This window comes from Jaculus jaculus, chromosome 6, assembly GCF_020740685.1.
Source record: "Jaculus jaculus isolate mJacJac1 chromosome 6, mJacJac1.mat.Y.cur, whole genome shotgun sequence".
In the NCBI taxonomy this organism is placed as follows: domain Eukaryota; kingdom Metazoa; phylum Chordata; class Mammalia; order Rodentia; family Dipodidae; genus Jaculus; species Jaculus jaculus.
The window spans coordinates 120814233-120831541 of NC_059107.1; the positions used below are offsets into that span (position 1 = coordinate 120814233).

General features: G+C 37.9%; 1 pseudogene; it reads left to right on the plus strand.

Moving 5' to 3' along the window:
* The first annotated feature begins 7213 nt into the window (after positions 1-7213).
* On the plus strand, positions 7214-16375 carry LOC101595976 (annotated as a pseudogene).
* The last annotated feature ends 934 nt before the right edge of the window (positions 16376-17309 follow it).

A 17309-nucleotide genomic window follows, 5' to 3' on the forward strand; every position in this document is an offset into this window, starting at 1 on the left:
CAGGGATATAGGACTATAGTTTTCTTTTCTTATTGTATCTTTGTCTGCTTTTGGTATTATGTTGATACTACCTTTTCAATCTTGATGGGTATATATGACAAGTTTGTTTAGGAGATTAATCTGCTCTTCCAGATTATCCAGTTTTGTGGAGTAGAGGCTTTGGAAGTATGCCCTGATGATTCTTCCAGTTTCATTATGTCTGTTGTGATCTTTTCTTTTTCATTTCCGGTTTTGTTAATTTGAAACTTTTTTTTGCTTGATCAAATTTGCCAATGGTTCATCAATTTTGCTTATGTTTTTCAAACAATCATCTTTTAATTTCATCAATTTTCCCAATTGTTTTCTTATTTTTCAATTCATTAATATCTTCTTTGATCTCAAGTATTTATTTCTATCTGGAACTCTTAGGTGAGATTCTTCTTGTTTTCCAATGCTTTTTTGTGGATAATTAGGTTATTTATTTGGGATCTCTTCATCTTTGTTATGAAGGCATTTAGCAGTCTGAACTTTTCCCCTAGGACTGCCTTCATTGTGTCCCCTAAATTGAGGTAAATTGTGTTTTCACTATCATTCATTCCTAGAAAATTTGCAACTTCTCTCTTTATTTCTTCCACCACCTATTCATTGGGTAAAAGTCTGTTGTTCTCTGGATATAAGGGAATTCCTAATATGTCTCTACATTCTAGCCTACTTACTCTGTGTGTTCCAAAATACTTTCTGATTAAGGTTAAACTTCCTGCTTAAGTATCCAGCAGCCTGCTGTAGGGAGTATGTCACTGGAGGTGGATCAGTTTCAAGCTCAAAGGTATGGAGAGAAGAGTTTGAGTTCTATATTTCATGCTTGTTGCTTGTTGGTGTTTGTCTTGCTGCAATTTCTCTCTGTATCTATGGAATTAAGTCACTTCATCTTGCAGTGATTGAACTCCCCCTGGACCTGTATGCTTCAAATAAACACCTTCCTCCCATAAACTGTGTCTGTTTGGAAGTTTGTCCCAGCAATACAGAGCTGACTACAACTCAGAGTGATAGGTCTTTACTAACTGGCATGGATAAATCAAACATAGGCATGATTATTGGTGCTCATTGATTCTAACAGTGGTGCAATAACCTGAATGGGTGTAATATGAGGCTACTGCTTAAGTCTCTCTCTTATTCTCCGTTGAATTCTTTCCTTTATTTTAAAATATTTTATTTATTTGAATGTGTGTGTATGACAGACAGAGGGAGAGAGAAAGAAAAAGAGAGAGAGGGAGAATGGGTATGCCTGGGCCTCTATCCACTGCATACAAACTCCAGATGCATGCACCACCTTTTGCATCCGGTTTACATGGGCACTGGGTTATACAGTCTGGATCATTAGGCTTTGTAGGCAAGCACATTAACTGCTCAGCTATCTCTTCAGCTCTCTTTCCTATGTTTTTAAAGTAATTTCTCTTCTTTAGTATGCGTTTATTTGCATGCATGTGCATATGCTTATATGTACACATACACCCACAGAGATGATTTTATACATGGATAGAGAAACAAGACAGAGAGATTTCCAAACTCAAGTTAGTGCTTTATTTTTTAGATGTTCAAGGTCAATTACATTTATGTGCTTTACAGCCACTATACAAAGTACGAGCATGATCTATTGATTCACTTATGCTGCCCAAATAGTCCAAAGATGATTTCCAATGAAATGCTGGACAAATAGCTATTTGTTCTGTACAAAAATTTACTTCAGCCATACATTTATGTCTACATACATTCCTTGAGAATACTGTACTAGCAGTAATAAGTTCATTTTGTAAAGAAAAATCTAAAAAATATGTCTGTTCATATGGAATAGCAGAAGGCCTTGGATATCCAAGCATATCCTTAGCAAAAGAAACACCTCTGGAGGCATCACCATACCTGATCTAAAGCTACATTACAAAGCCATAGTAATAAAAACAACATGCTACTGGCATAATGACAGGAGCATAGACCAATGGAACAGAATTGAGGACCCAGACTTTGAGTCAAGTAACTATAGCTACTTGATATTTGACAAAGGCCCTAACAATGTAGCCTGGAGAAGATAGCTTCTTCTACAAATGATGCTGGACAAACTGTATAACCATATGCAGGAAAATAAAATTTGATCTACATACCTTGTCATGCACAAAAATCAAGTCCAAATGGATCAAAGACCTCAACATTGGACCAGAAATTTGGCTACTACTGGAAGAAAAAATAGAACTTTTCATGTTATTTGAATGGGAAAAGACTTCCTGAACAAAACTCCAGTAGTTCATGAACTTAATCACTCAACCATTCTGAGCTCATGAAGCTAAAAAGTTTCTTCACAGACATACAATAAGCAGAGCCAATAGATTACCCATAGAATGGGAGAAAAAATTTTCCCACTATACTACTGACAGAGGCCTAATTTCTAGAATCTACATAGAATTCAAAAACCTAGACAATAAAGAGTTAAACAACCCAGTCACAAAATGGGGCAGGGAGTTCTCAGAGGAAGAAATACTAATGGTAAAATCACACTTAAGAAAATGTTCATCATCCATAATCATCAGTGAAATGCAAATTAAAACAACTATGAGATTCTACCTTACTCCAGTAATGAGAGCAAACATTAAAAAAAATCAAATGAAAACAAATGCTGGTGAAGATGTGGAGAAATGGGAACCCTCATCCACTCTTGATGGGAATGTAAGATGGTACAATTACTATGGAAAGCAATGGGGAGACTCCTAAGAACATTGACCCAACAGAACCAGTTATTTCCTTACTGGGCATTTACCCTGAAAGCTCCATGCCTCAGTTCAGGGATTTGGCCAACCATATTTATAGCTGCTCAATTCATAATAGCTAAGAGCTGGAATCAACCCAGCTGTCCATCATTAGAAGAATGGATAACCAAATTGTGGTATATCTACACAATGGAATTCTACACAGCAGTAAGGAAAAATGACACAATGAAAATTGAAGAAAAATGGTTGAACCTGGAACAGATCATTGTCAGTGAACTCACCCAATCACAGAGATAATCATCAATGGTCTCAGTCATCTGTGGCTCCTGACCTGAATCTGCCAAAGATGCTGACATACCTAATAAGCATCTGGAGTACTGGACATTAGGGTGAGTAGGGCAGGAGGTGAGGTTAAGGGTGAAGGTGGGGAACACAAAACTGGACCCAAATGGCAATGGTACCATAAAATTTTACACACTAAAAGACAGATTAAATGGTTGAACCTTTATCAGGTCCTTAGAGAGAACACCTGAATCACAGGGCCCTGGAACGAGTATGATGAATACTAACTTTAATCTTCTCCTGTCTTTTTTTTTTCTCTCTCTCTTCAATCTCTTTTATATTGCCTATCTTTTTCTTCCTTCTTTTCCTTGGCACTGGCCTGTAACTCCCAGTACCAGCATGAGGTTAATGTCCACAATGAGCTGTTGATCAGAGAGACCTACAAGGTTTCCCAAAAGAAGACAGATTTCTGTCAGAGTACTTGATGACCGACCAAAAGTTAGTGGTAAGACCCTACTGCCGAAGACACCATATGCTGTTAGTACTGAACATGGAGTGACCTGGATGGAATCTGGAAAAGAGACAGTCCCCAGACAGTTAGCCATCTAGAGCCAGAAGGTGCTACATGAGCGACTAGGGGAAAATGAACAACATCTGTCTAAGCAACTCATGGTCTAAGCTACTTAGTAGCAAACAACCTGATGTGATGCTCACACAAGTGCAATGTTGGCACACAGCCATGGTGAGTAACCAGCTGCTCTTGATTTAACTAACTTATCTGTCAGTGGAACAGAACCCAAGCTGGAGCTGGGAAACAAGTCAGAACCATATTCAAAACATGAGCCCACTCTTCATTATCAAGCTCTACCCATCGTGGGCTACAAGAGGGCCTACACTTATTAAAATTCTCTCTAAAATAATAATGGTTATCCCATTTATCTGGTGCTGAATTCATTCTCCATTGGAGAATTTGCTTTTCTTTTTCAGATGGATATAGACCCTGATGAGAGAATCAGCCCATCATACCTCACCAGGGCTCCAACTGAAACCAAGAGTAATTGGGGAAATGAGCAAGTGTGCTGCTTTCTTGGTGAACCTGGTATCAGCACAGGGGTGAGGGAGATAGGCACAGAGAACACTCGACTCCTTCCAAACCAGATATCCAGAGACACAGAGGCTCCCAAAACCTCATCACTAAAGTAGACTTAAAATGAACCCATCATGGCTCAGGGAAATTTGTAGAAAAGGGGGCATAAAGATTGTTAGAGCCATATGTTGGGGCATTAGGTACAGATACGGAGTCATTGCCTCATACCCATAACTCATGGCTAACTCCACAATGCATGACCCACATTCCCAATGAGGAGTGTCCTGTGGAGGGGGGCAGGACAGGGAGGTCCATTAATGGTACCAATATGGATGTATATATACTGTGTATATAACTAACAAAAACTGTTTCAGTAATTTATATGATGTAGACATGGGTGTTCAGGGTTTTCTATACTTGGCTTAGAGTTTAAAGGTGAAAACTTATGTCTGCACAGTCCTACATATGGGATCGTCTGATATTCTAAAACTTATACTTAGGCTGTCAGGAAATGGAAGTTTTTTCCCCACTATAAACATGCACTATTAGCCAGAGGGAAATACAGAGTAAGCCAGCTCATTAAATAAATGCCTACCTTGCTTTATAACTTTTAGACAAGACAGAGAGGTCAATCTACTTGCATTAGTTTTGTCTTCTTAAACCCCCATATACTTGGTAACTATACTCAAACTATTCCATGGTTCACAATATAACTTAAGTATGATGTATTTCCTGTGAGACTCTGAGAAAAGCATGGGCCCTTAAAAATTACTATATGGGGCTGGAGAGATGGCTTAGCGGTTAAGCGCTTGCCTGTGAAGCCTAAGGACCCCGGTTCGAGGCTCGGTTCCCCAGGTCCCACGTTAGCCAGATGCATAAGGGGGCGCACGCGTCTGGAGTTCGTTTGCAGTGGCTGGAAGCCCTGGCGCGCCCATTCTCTCTCTCTTCCTCTATCTGTCTTTCTCTCTGTGTCTGTCGCTCTCAAATAAATAAATAAAAAAAAAAAAAAAAAAATTACTATATGTATGCCTTTGTCTAAGCCCTCACAAAGGAACTAGAAAACTCCTATCTGAGAAACACTATGGCAGTTGTAGTAACTGAGAACAAGGTCTAATTTACATAGTAACACTGATGCTCATTGCTGGGAAATATTTAAAAGTTTAATTTTAGACTTTGTAGTTTACTTATTTAGGACCTTAATATTAAAAGGACACATGACCCTTGTAAATAAATGTGATTAGAAAATAAAGAAAACAACACATAGTTTAATTGGAGTCATTTGTACAATAAATGCAGATTTAAAAAATCCTTCAAATAACTTGTAGATATTACTGAAAACATCCATTTTGAAACATAAAGAGTAGTTTAAAAACCATATATTATATATTTATATATAGTATAATATGTATAACTTCAGTTCTTTTTTTCTTCCTTTTGTTATTCTTTTTTAGCTAGAAGAGTAAAAATGAGCTCTTTCCTTCCTAGAGCCTTACTTCGGGTTTTCTTGGAAACTTGCAGATAGAATTTGTCTTAAATGGCATCTTCAACTATGGGGTATAAATGTTGAGGATGTGAATTTGGGTAATAGTAGAAGATTTCTGAAATAATTCAAAAAATTAATTTAAAATCAAATGTGTAATGAATTTCAGGTGTTTCTGGCAGCCCTTGCCTGTGTTGCATCATATGCTGTCACTACAGCCTTGGCTCTGAACACACACCATGTGCACTTTGCACTGTGCATGCCATCATGCCTTACCATGCTAACCAACATGCAGAAATACTTAGGCTTGGATTCAAGACTATGGTGACTTACGAACTACTGTATTTTCACTGTACATGTAAAGTTTTCTGCTCACTTAGAAACATAATGGTTGTGGTACTTTGAATGCATTCTCCCCGTAGACTTAAGTGTTCTATTAAAGCTTGTAATTTGGATGTCACTGGGGGTGGATCCTGGAGTCCAGCCCTAAGGTGTGTTTTGGGGGCACATCTGATTTCCAGCCCAATGATATGCAGAGCAGTGTGAGCTCTGCCTGGCCCCTTTGCTTGCTGCTTTTTGGTCTGTGTGCTGGTGTTTTATGGGCTTCAGTTTTCCTTTCTGCTTGGATGTATGGAACTTCTCCCTGGATCTGTAAGCTGAAATAAATGCCTTCCTCCTATAAACCGTGCCTGGCTTGGATGTTCATCCCAGCATTGTGGAGTTGACTTGAGTCATGGTTTAATTGTGGAAATCAAACCCCTCTGGTATTTTTCTACTATCATTCTTTAGCATATAAGTATAAAATTAGTGTGTCTTTGGATCATATTGTCTTATACTATTTGAGTTTAAAAATCACTGTGTAGTTTTTAAGTGTTTTTTTTTGGGGGGGGGGTAAGGTCTCACTCTAGCTCAGGATGACCTGGAATTCACTATGTAGTCTCAGGGTAGTCTCGAACTCACGGCTACCTCTGCCTCCCAAATGCTGGAAGTCAACGCATGCAACACCACACCCAGCTTTAAGTGAAGTTTTGATTGGTGATTAGGGCAGACTTCCCAACGATTTCTGAAATAGGTCTAAATATACTTTTGCTGTTTTGTACTTTGTAATATACCATAGTGCTCTCCACATTAACAATTATAAAATAAAACTTTTATAGCTGGGCATGGTGTGATAATCTTAGACCTTGAGAAGCTAAGACAAGGAGGAGCCTAGTCACATTAAGGCTGGCCTGGATTACATAGCTACAGGCTCATCTGGACCACAAAGTTAGAGCCTGTCTATAAACAACAATATAAAACCAAATAGAAACCAAAGCCAAAACCATCACTGAAAGACATTGAAGGTGTTCTATCTGCAACCCACTGTCAAATATTCAGCCAAGATTTAATTCTTTATGTAAAAATAAGTATACCCATCTCACTAGAGAGCAGATTTGTTTTTGTCTTTAATACACAGTAATATCATGTTTATAGCAAAGAATTTTAAAAAATTAATTTCTTTGTGGTTTATTTCAGTAAGTGTGTAATTTACTCATTTTAACTTTTTAGTTAGTATACAGACATTTAGGCATCATTCATTCTGGCATTTTCATATTATTATTTTATATATCCAAGGTCATGTAAAATTTCATGAGTGAAAATGGGTCACAAGTGGGAAAAGTTTCAGAAGCCCTTTTTGCTTACTCTAAAGGGGTAGGGTTGAACAACTGCATGGAATGACATTATTTATCCACACAACACAGAGGCTTTGCTGCACCTGTGCCATCCATGACAACAGACTCATTTGGAGAACTACAGGAAACTTCGAGGATGTGCATAACCAGTCCTTGCTGGTATGCTAACTCTCATCTTCATAAAAGACTGGCTCCAGGGAAGACATGGGAATAGGAAGATTCCTTCCACTGACTTTGGTTGTCTTAATGTTGAATTTGGGGGTGCTGTTGCTTCAGCACTGAATACTCTCTGATGCAGCTTTTGTCTTCATAGTCTCATGTCCATATTGGACTTCTTCCTGATGCGATTAAAAACACAAAAGCATACTGACAATCATGGCAAGACTAGCTCCTTGGCAAAAAGCCATGACTACTCTTGTTTGTTTGTCTTCACTGAGGCAGAGCCTGGTCCTATGAATATAGTAATCCTATTCCCATCATTGCCCAGCACATTTCCTTATGTTTAAGTTAGGCAGAATTTGCCTCTGCCAGGAGCCATGTCTGATCGCTTAGAGCTGAAGGCAACTCTCACAATCCCATCAACCCCAAAATTGGTCCAAACAATGGAAGATAACGTGGTTTGCATATATACTTGCACACCCATTTACATCAGACTTCCGTGAGGACAGCTTGGATTTTAGATGATGTTTCCTTGGCACCATGGGGACATAGGAGGTTCAGGCCACAGAGAATCAGATAAAAGTTCTATGATCAGGGAGAAGCCAGGAAAGATCTCACAAGCCCTTGTCAAAGGAAAGAGCAGGGAACCTTAGCTCAGCCTTAGCATGAGAAAGGGAATAGGGAGTGAACACAGACATCCTGGTACATTTTACATTGAAAGAAGGGAAGAATGGAAAATGAGTTTCCCACAAGACTTAGGAGGGTTGGTGAGAATGTGAAGGAGATAACTGCCAGCATTCAGAGACATGCACAAAGCCTTATTCCCTGCGGACCCATGAGCCTAATCGTGCTGTCTTGGGAATGTTAACTTAATAGAATTTCTCACTTTATCTTTGCATACAGACTCTAAAAGGCCTTTCTAGTCCCCTTTCTGGGAGATCCAGGTCAGCAATGTCTAAGCAACAGGCTCAGAGAGAGGACATGGTGCACCAAGATTCTCTCTCTCTGAGAAAAAAAACCCTCTGTGGAGTTTCTTATTCAGTCTCTCCAAAATCGTCTCCTATGCCCAGCTTCTTCTACTTATGCTTCCTGCTCTTCCAAACCTAATGGATTGACTGTTCTTGCTTTGCTATTCAGTTGGCTCTTTACTACATTTTCTATAGTTCAATTTTTGCTTTTCCCCCACTACAAACTATTGATCCTAATGTTTTATTCGCTGAAAAGACTATTCTGAAAATCTTATTTCCTACTAAGCATTGCATAGCTCACATGGGAACTTCAAGAATCTTTCTTTAAATACATTTATTTATGAGAGAGGCAGCTAGAGGGAATGATACACCAGGGCCTCTAGCCACTGCAATTGAACTCCAGATGCATGTGCCATTTTGTGCATTTGGCTTACCAGGTCTTGTGGAATAAACCTTGGTTCCTTAGACTTTTCAGGCAAGTGCCTTAACTGCTAAGCCATCTCTCCAGACCTCAAAGATATTTAAACCCAGGAAAAACTTAAGGATAAAAACAAAAAACCCTGCACATGTGAGACTGTAGTTGCTAAAGTGAATTCTTGTTATAGAGAAATATTTTTATTTCTCCAGTACAGTGGAGTTCCCATTATTATTTTTTTCAAAATACTTCTTTGCTGTTACTGATTTTTATGCTCTTTCCCTTTTCAAAGATGCTTTTTTGGGGATGGTAGATTTCAAACCATTTCAACTACATGAGTTATGCAAGTATGAAAACTCTCCCCTACTCTAAAAACAGATGTTCCAGCCTATTTTTCATACTCATAAGAAAGGCTGACTTTATGTCAGGAAGACAAATCTCTCCCAGAAGATTATTAGAATTTTCTTTGCATCTAATTGACAAGTCTTAAGTAGTGTAGTTCCCCAGCCCCATAGCTGTAAAGGATATTGGCAAAAATGTTTAGGAGAGGAGTCTAGGATTGCTATGATTGGGAAAGAACAACAGAGGCTGGGCATACTGACATCCTCCCTCCTGCAACATTGTGATGTCATTCACATGAAAGAATACTGGGGTGCTGCTGGGTAGTTCAATTTTGCCAGTTTCTCAAGCTGTGGCTCCGGTGACAAAGCCCTCATTCTCACATAACTTGATAGTAGGGGATGTCAGAACGTAGACCTGCCCTACCTTGGGTGCCAGCTCTCCAATCAGGAAGGCAAGAGCTCAGTCAACGAACTTCTCATCCCATAACTTGTCACATATGCTTCACTGACTCACATTTCTGTGCTTTCTCAGTTATTTCAGTTTTTAATTTTATACCTAAGAGGATCTAGCTTTGTAATATGTCCTTGACATTTGTCCCCTCCACCCATGACAATGTTTATCTTTGTATAAGATAAAAAGAAAAGGGAAGTCTGTTGGTTATTGCTTCTAGTTTCTGGATCCATAAGCCTCTTCCAGGAAATGGCTAGTGGTATAGGGCACCTGTGTTCTCTTGTCCCACTGTTGGGCACAAGATAGAGGCTGCTCTGCCTTTTACAGAAATGTTTCATCATTTGTATAATGGTTTCCAAGAACTGATTTTTTATTATAGAATTCCTTTTGCAAAAATGATTGTCATTATTTTTAAATACTATTTTAAAATGCTTATAAAATAAGACTTCAACTCAGTTTTTTGTAATAGCTTCTATGAAGACAGAAGAAAGGAGTCGTCTTTAGATATTTTACATTACTCATTTGCCAGTAAATATGATAGTATCAATTTAACCTTTCTTTAGGTTTTTAACTATTTTTTAATTGAAAACATACATGAAATGGTAAATCATTCATATTTTGGGTGCTATATCATATTTACATATCATAAATTTTCTTTCACTGTAATCAGTTCCTTTAGTATACAGTCTGGAGTAGTCAAGAAACCAAATATGGAGAAAAGTTGATTTAGATGACTTACCTCTTTGTATCAAAAGTTTTTGTATTTTGTATTTTAAATATTTTTGGTAGTTATTACATCATTTAGTCACTAACTTAATGATCACTGCTAAAAGTAACTATCTTTCATAATGTATTGTCCTATAATCTAAGTTACCTAAAATCAGTATCAGTGGTCTCAATATAGAGGTTGAGAAACTAGCTGGTTGGTGTTTAGGAATAAAAGAAGTTTGAAGTCGCACATTATGAAAAATTAGCTTAATATTAAAAAATTGAGACTTTTTGAAGATTTTATTTTTCATATTTGTTTTCCATTTTCAAAAGTAATGAATATTTATTTTTATTTTATTTTTGCATTTCATTTATTTATGGAGACATTAGGACTTCTAGCCACTGTAAATGAACTCCAGACACATGCACCACCATTTACATCTGGCTTATATGGGTTCTGGGGAATTGAACCTGGATCCAATCAAACCTGGGTCTTTAGGCTTTGCAGGCAAGCACCTTAATTGCTAAGCCATCTCTACAGCCTTATTTCTACTTTTTATTTTTTGAGTATGTATGGTTATATCTGTGTATGGGCATGTGTGTGCCATAACACATGAAATGGACACGAAATGATAATCTTGAAGTATTAGTTCTTGCCTTCTACCTTGTTGGAACAGGGTTTCTCTTGTTTTGCTACTGTGAATGAGCTTTGGAGTTCTCTAGACTCCACTGCCCATTGCTAGAGGTGCACATTGGAATTAAAAGACATTGCTTAAATCTGCCTTATTCATTGACTCTGGTCATCTGAACTCCAGTGGTCAGACATTCTGAGCAACTGCTTTAAACCACTGAGCCCTATCCTCACACCATTTTTATTTTTATTTTATTTTACATGTTCTTAGCTTTGGCTGACTCCTTTAATTTAGCAGTTACATCTGTATCCCCTATTCTATAACAAAGGAAAATCACTCATGAAGACCTCCAAAAGAAAATGACACAACTTAGGTCTCCTTGTGCTTTAAACTCTAAATTTTGCCTGGAAAAAATTTTATAATGAAATAAAAAATGGATTCATTGTCTCTCTTCTCTCTGTCTCTTCTCTGCCCAACTTTCTGGAAATCCATATGCTCCATGATGCGATAGAATTGAGAAAGATACTTGAGATTCTGATTGAGAAGGCAGGCTTAGAGTCTAGAAGTGCAAAATAACAGCTCATATGCCAAAGCACATGCATTTTAAGGCTTGATACTTCTGAAGGAAGATTTAAAAGGCAACAGAAAATTCCAAATTTGGAGCCCACAGAGACATCTGGTGTCTTAGAACTTTCCACTTTCCCTTGGCAGATATTTTAACTAATTTTCCCACCTTGGTTAGAGTGTATAATTCTTTCTTAAGCATATTCTAATTTTAACATATCCTCCTTGTTTCACTGTTACTGTGAAGTGATCATACTATCAGGACCTACTATTTAATGTTAACTGGTCATTTAGCAATTTCTTAGAAAAGCAAAATCAGGGAACATAATTAAAATAATGGGTACATTATCAGGTTTTTAAAAAAAATTGTGGCATTTATGCATATTTTCCAACCTTGGTCTAACAGATGCATGTGGAAGATATGACAGTTGAATCAAAATTAGAAAAAGTCTTGCATTCCACAGTCTTTGCTCATCAGTGTGCAGGAGGTTTACCAGGACAGTCTTGAGAACCCTCATTACCACATTGTCTGCTTCTTACAAGCCAGTTGCTAAGCCTGTGTCTATTTGCAGAATTCATTAATTTGTATCCATATTTCTCCCAATGTGAATGTGAGGGTAGGATGAGACCTTGAGAGAGTACTTTGAAGAACGTACCAAGAGAGGCATACTAGTATTACTGACTTGCAAGAAAGGTTCATTTGAAATTGTTTAGTGTGAATACTTAGTGTCACAACCAATTTTATTTCATCACACTTGGCAAGAGTAACACTGAGTGTTGTTCATTCTGGAGCTCAAATGACAGACAAGAAAAAAATGGTACAAATAAGTTAATAAAGTAGTAAGCTTCCCAAATCTCTACAATGAATGAAGAGTATAATTCTAACACTTAGGCCAGATCTATGGGTACCAAGACAAACCTTTCCCAAGGATTTCATTGTATATGACAAACGTTCAAATAATCTAATTCTGGGATTCTTCATGACTTCTCTTACCTTCTCTTTTGTTTCGTCAGTAAAAGTAGTAGAATTTGACCATGACATCTTATTTCTTTGTAATGTGTGTTAACATTTTTTTGAACTGTTGAATGAAATTTTATCAGTACAGAGAGAAAATGAAAAATGGAGAACTTATATTGTATCCATCCATCTTCTCAAACAGATGATTATTTTACTTTAAAATTTTATTTATTTATTTAAAAGAGAAATGGGCAGGTAGAAAGATAGAGAGAAAGAGAGAGAGAGAGAGAGAGAGAGAGAGAGAGAGAAAGAGAGAGAGAGAGAGAGAGGGAGAGAGAGAGGGAGAGAATGGGTTCATTAGGGCCTCCAGTTGCCCCAAGTAAACTCCAGATACATGTACCCACTTGTGCATCTGGCTTACGTGGGTCCTGGGAAATAAAATCGGAGTTCTCTGGCTTTGTAGGCAAGCGTCTTAACTGCTAAGCCATCTCTTTAGCCCCGTTTTTTTTTTTTTACTTTTAATATCTATATTTGTATTTACTTATTAATATATAGATAGATATAATTTTACCCTTTTCTAATTTCAGCTCTCCATAGAAATGTCACTCATTTCTTGAGAACATTTCCAGAAATGTAATGAATAGTTGGTAATCCCAGTATTCTTACTGGACCACTGGTATATATTAAAGCAACTTTCATAAATACAATACCATTTATTATAGTTCCATACATGCATTTCACTTAACCTTTCTCATATTAAGAAAGAAGTACTATTATCTCCCTGTCTAAATGATAGGGAAACTAAGCTCAGAGTATTTGAATAGTGACTTATTATCTGAAGCAAATGTTTTCTTAGAACATCATCTAGTTACTTCTATGTCCTAAGGAGAAACTTTTAGATACCAGTGTTGATAATTCTTCAAAAAGTAAAATTGGAGTCAAGACAAAATTACTAAAGAAATAGTAAACCAATTATAAGTTATACAAAGATCTTCTAAGCCATTGGCTAGCTATTGCTATTAAATGATAACTTCTTTGGATATGTATTCAATCTGATGTTGAATTGACAAGTCATTTATTTTAGAAATTGTTCAGGAAAAAGAGTTAAGTAAACACTGACTAAGATAGATATCCATTTTACACTGAGCTATCTCTAGAATTCTCTTATATTAGTCATTAATAGATTTGGCTTAAAGCATAGGCAAATTTGCTACTTTAGTAGAAGGCTTTCTAGTAATTCTTAAATGAACAAACAAAACTTGTATTAAAATGGCATCTAAGAGACATAATTAACATGCAACATGGATTTGGGACATTGGAACCTTTTCAACCAATGATTTCACTACCACTGTATAAACCTAGAGTTATAGCTATTCAGATTCTATTTCATGGTATGACTAGGTGAGGCAAAAGTAATGATAAATTACTTTTCAGGTCAGGCAGGCTAAAAAAATTATTGGTCTTGTTGGCTTGAAGCTTATAAATTGGTCTAGGCTAGTAAGACTACAAGGCTCAGAGGTCTTGTCTCTGCCTCTCCAGCACTGAGATTGCAGTTAAACACAGCTACAACTGTCATGTTTGTATGTAAGGCTACTGGGAATCAAATTCAGTTCCTTATGTTTTCTATCTCCACAACCACATATTATACTTATAAAGTGATTTTTCAAACAATACCACTTTAGTTCAAATTTTAAAAAGTTATTAGTAATTATTTCTGGGTAGTGAGATTTTCTGATGGAAGAAATGAGATTAAGAGATTTTTATGTTTCAGAGAATTTAGATATTTTTAAATGGGATATAATATAACTATATATATATGGGATATAATATAATTATAATAGAGGCAAACTATAATTTCTGATTGCTGTCAAAGAGAGAAATGATTATACAATATTATAAAATAAGAAACAACATAGAAAAAAATACAGTAGAAATGATATTAAATATATTAAGCATTGAAATGCATAATTAAAAAAATATTTTTATTTATTTATTTGAAAGAGAGAGAAAGAGAAAGAAGCAGGTAGAGAGAGAGCAAGAGAGAGCACAAGGGCCTCCAGCCACTAAAAACAAACTCCAGACGCATGTGCCACCTTGTGGATCTGTCTTATGTGGGTGCAGGGGAATCAAAACTGGGTCCTTTGGCTTTGCAAACAATCACCTTTAATAGCTAAGCAATCTCTCCAGCCCACCATTATAATTTATGATGAAAACTCTTATTCCCTACCATTTGTTTCACAATAGAGAGCAAATAACTTAAACATGAGATTAGAAAATAATAGTTTATGCTTTGGAAGCATTCAAGTGTGCTATTATCATTTCCTCTCCCAGAATGGTTTATACAAAACAAAAAAGTGTCATCATGAGTAGAATCCAATTCAATATTGATGATTCTATAAGATAAGTATGGTAGGTAGTTTTTTTTTTTTTCCCTTCAAATTTAAGCAGGGTCTCACTCTAGCCCAGGCTGACTTTGAACTCAGTTTGTAGCCCAGACTGGCCTCAAACTCATGGCTATCCTCTTACCGTAGCTTCTCTAGTGCTGGGTTAAAGGCATGTGCCCTCATGCCTGACTCTATGGCTATTTTAATGTTTGTTTATTTTTATTTTTATTTATTTATTTGAGAGAGAGAAACAGGGAGAGGGGGGAAGAGAAGAGGCACACCAGGGCCTCCAGCCACTGCAAATGAACTCCAGATGCATGCCTCACCTTGTATATCTAGCTTTTGTGAGTCCTGGGGAGTCCAACCGAGGTCTTTTGGCTTTGAAGGCAAGAGCCTTAACCACTAAGCCATCTCTCCAGCCCTTAATGTCCATTTAATACAAAAAGAAGCATTTCAAGAAAGCTGCTGATTCGTTTGGGTGTGTGTTGGTATCTTTTTATAACTTGACGGTAGGTCATATTTGCTGCCCTACACTTTTGTAAATAGATATGAAGGCTACCTTTGCTCAGGCTGGCCTTGAACTTCTTTTTTTTTAATTTTTAAATTTTTATTAACATTTTCCATGATTATAAAAAATATCCCATGGTAATTCCCTCCCTGGCCTTGAACTTCTTACCTCCTTTCTGCTTTAGCTTTCCAGGAATGTGCCAACATGTCCTGCTTTAGTCTGCTCGTCAACCAAAATGTTGCTCTTGATATATTCATACTCCTGAATCCCACTGCATTGGTCCAATTGTTTCAATTAAAAGCAAACATAGCGCTATCTTTCCAGCCTCAGTCACACAGGCGTGGAGACGCTTCTGGAAGGATCACCGCCATGCGCAGGTCCAGTTCAAGCTCGTGCTGGTGGGCGATGGTGGCACCGGGAAGACGACGTTCGTGAAGGCCACTTGACCCGGGAGTTTGAGAAGTTCGCGGTCACGCTGGGCGTGGAGGTGCACCAGCTCATGTTCCACACCAACAGGGGGCCCATCAAGTTCAACGTGTGGGACACCGCCGGCCAGGAACAATTCGGGGGACTGCGGGATGGCTATTACATCCAAGCCCAGTGTGCCATTATGACTGATGTAACATCAAGAGTCACCTACAAGAATGTACCTAACTGGCATAGAGGTCTGGTATGTGAAAACATCCCCATCGTGTTATGTGGCAACAAAGTGGATATTAAAGACAGGAAAGTGAAGGCAAAATCTATAGTCTTCCACCGAAAGAAGAATCTTCGGTACTACGATATTTCTGCCAAAAGCAACTACAACTTTGAGAAGCCCTTCCTCTGGCTTGCTAGAAAGCTCGTGGGAGACCCTAACTTGGAGTTCGTTGCTATGCCTGCTCTTGCCCCGCCTGAGGTGGTCATGGACCCAGCGTTGGCAGCGCAGTATGAGCACGATTTAGAGGTTGCGCAGACAACTGCCCTCCCGGATGAGGATGACGATGTGAGAAAGGGAAGCTGGGCCTGCGTCAGAAGTCTAGTTTTATAGGCAACTGTCCTGTGACGTCAGCGGTGCAGCGTGTGTGCCACCTATGTTACCTAGCTAAGCAGAAGGTGTGCCTCATCTTTGGGATGCTGAAGGAGATGAATGGGCTTCAGAGTGAAAGTGGCAGTTAAAAACATACCTTCATTTTTTGGACTTGCCTATGTAGCTGTTTGAAACGCATTTGTTTCCTTCTTGAGTTTCAAAGATAAGACTGCTACAGTCACATCACAATATTCAGTGATGAATTTGTTACTGTCATTCCTATTCCTTTTCGTTTAGAATCAGAATAAAGTTGTATTTGAAATATCTAAAAAACAAAACAGCAAACATAATACTTAACAAGCAGAATAAAGTAGGTAGAAGCCACTCATAATGGTTTCTCACAATTCTTCAAGCAAATATAAAGAACATATGTGTGTATCTGCTGTGTGACAGGAAATCCACCTCACCTCACTTTAAGGAATTCAGGGGAATTATTTTTTTGACACATACATCCAGGTTTTTCAGATAGATCCTATTTTTGATGATATAGGACACAGGAACTCAAATGATAATTTTCTTGTTTCTCCATCTTAGTTCTTATTTTGTAAAATATTTTATTTATTTGAGAGAGAGAGAGAGGGAGAAAAAGAGGCAGATAGAAAGAGAATGGGGATGTTAGAGCCTCTAGCCACTGTAAATGCCAGACACATATTCCCCCTTGTGCATCTGGCTTATGTGGGTCCTGGAGAATGGAACCAGGGTCCTTGGGCTTCGCAGGAAAACGCCTTAAATGCTAAGCCATTTCCCCAGCCCCTCCATCTTAGTTCTTTACTTTGTATTGGCTCCATTTTTTAGAGGACTATCACTTCCTGGTGGTACAAGGCCCAGTATAATGCCTTTTAACCCTGGGGCTAGCAGTCAGGAGCACCTGAACCATCAGATAAGAAATAGAGGT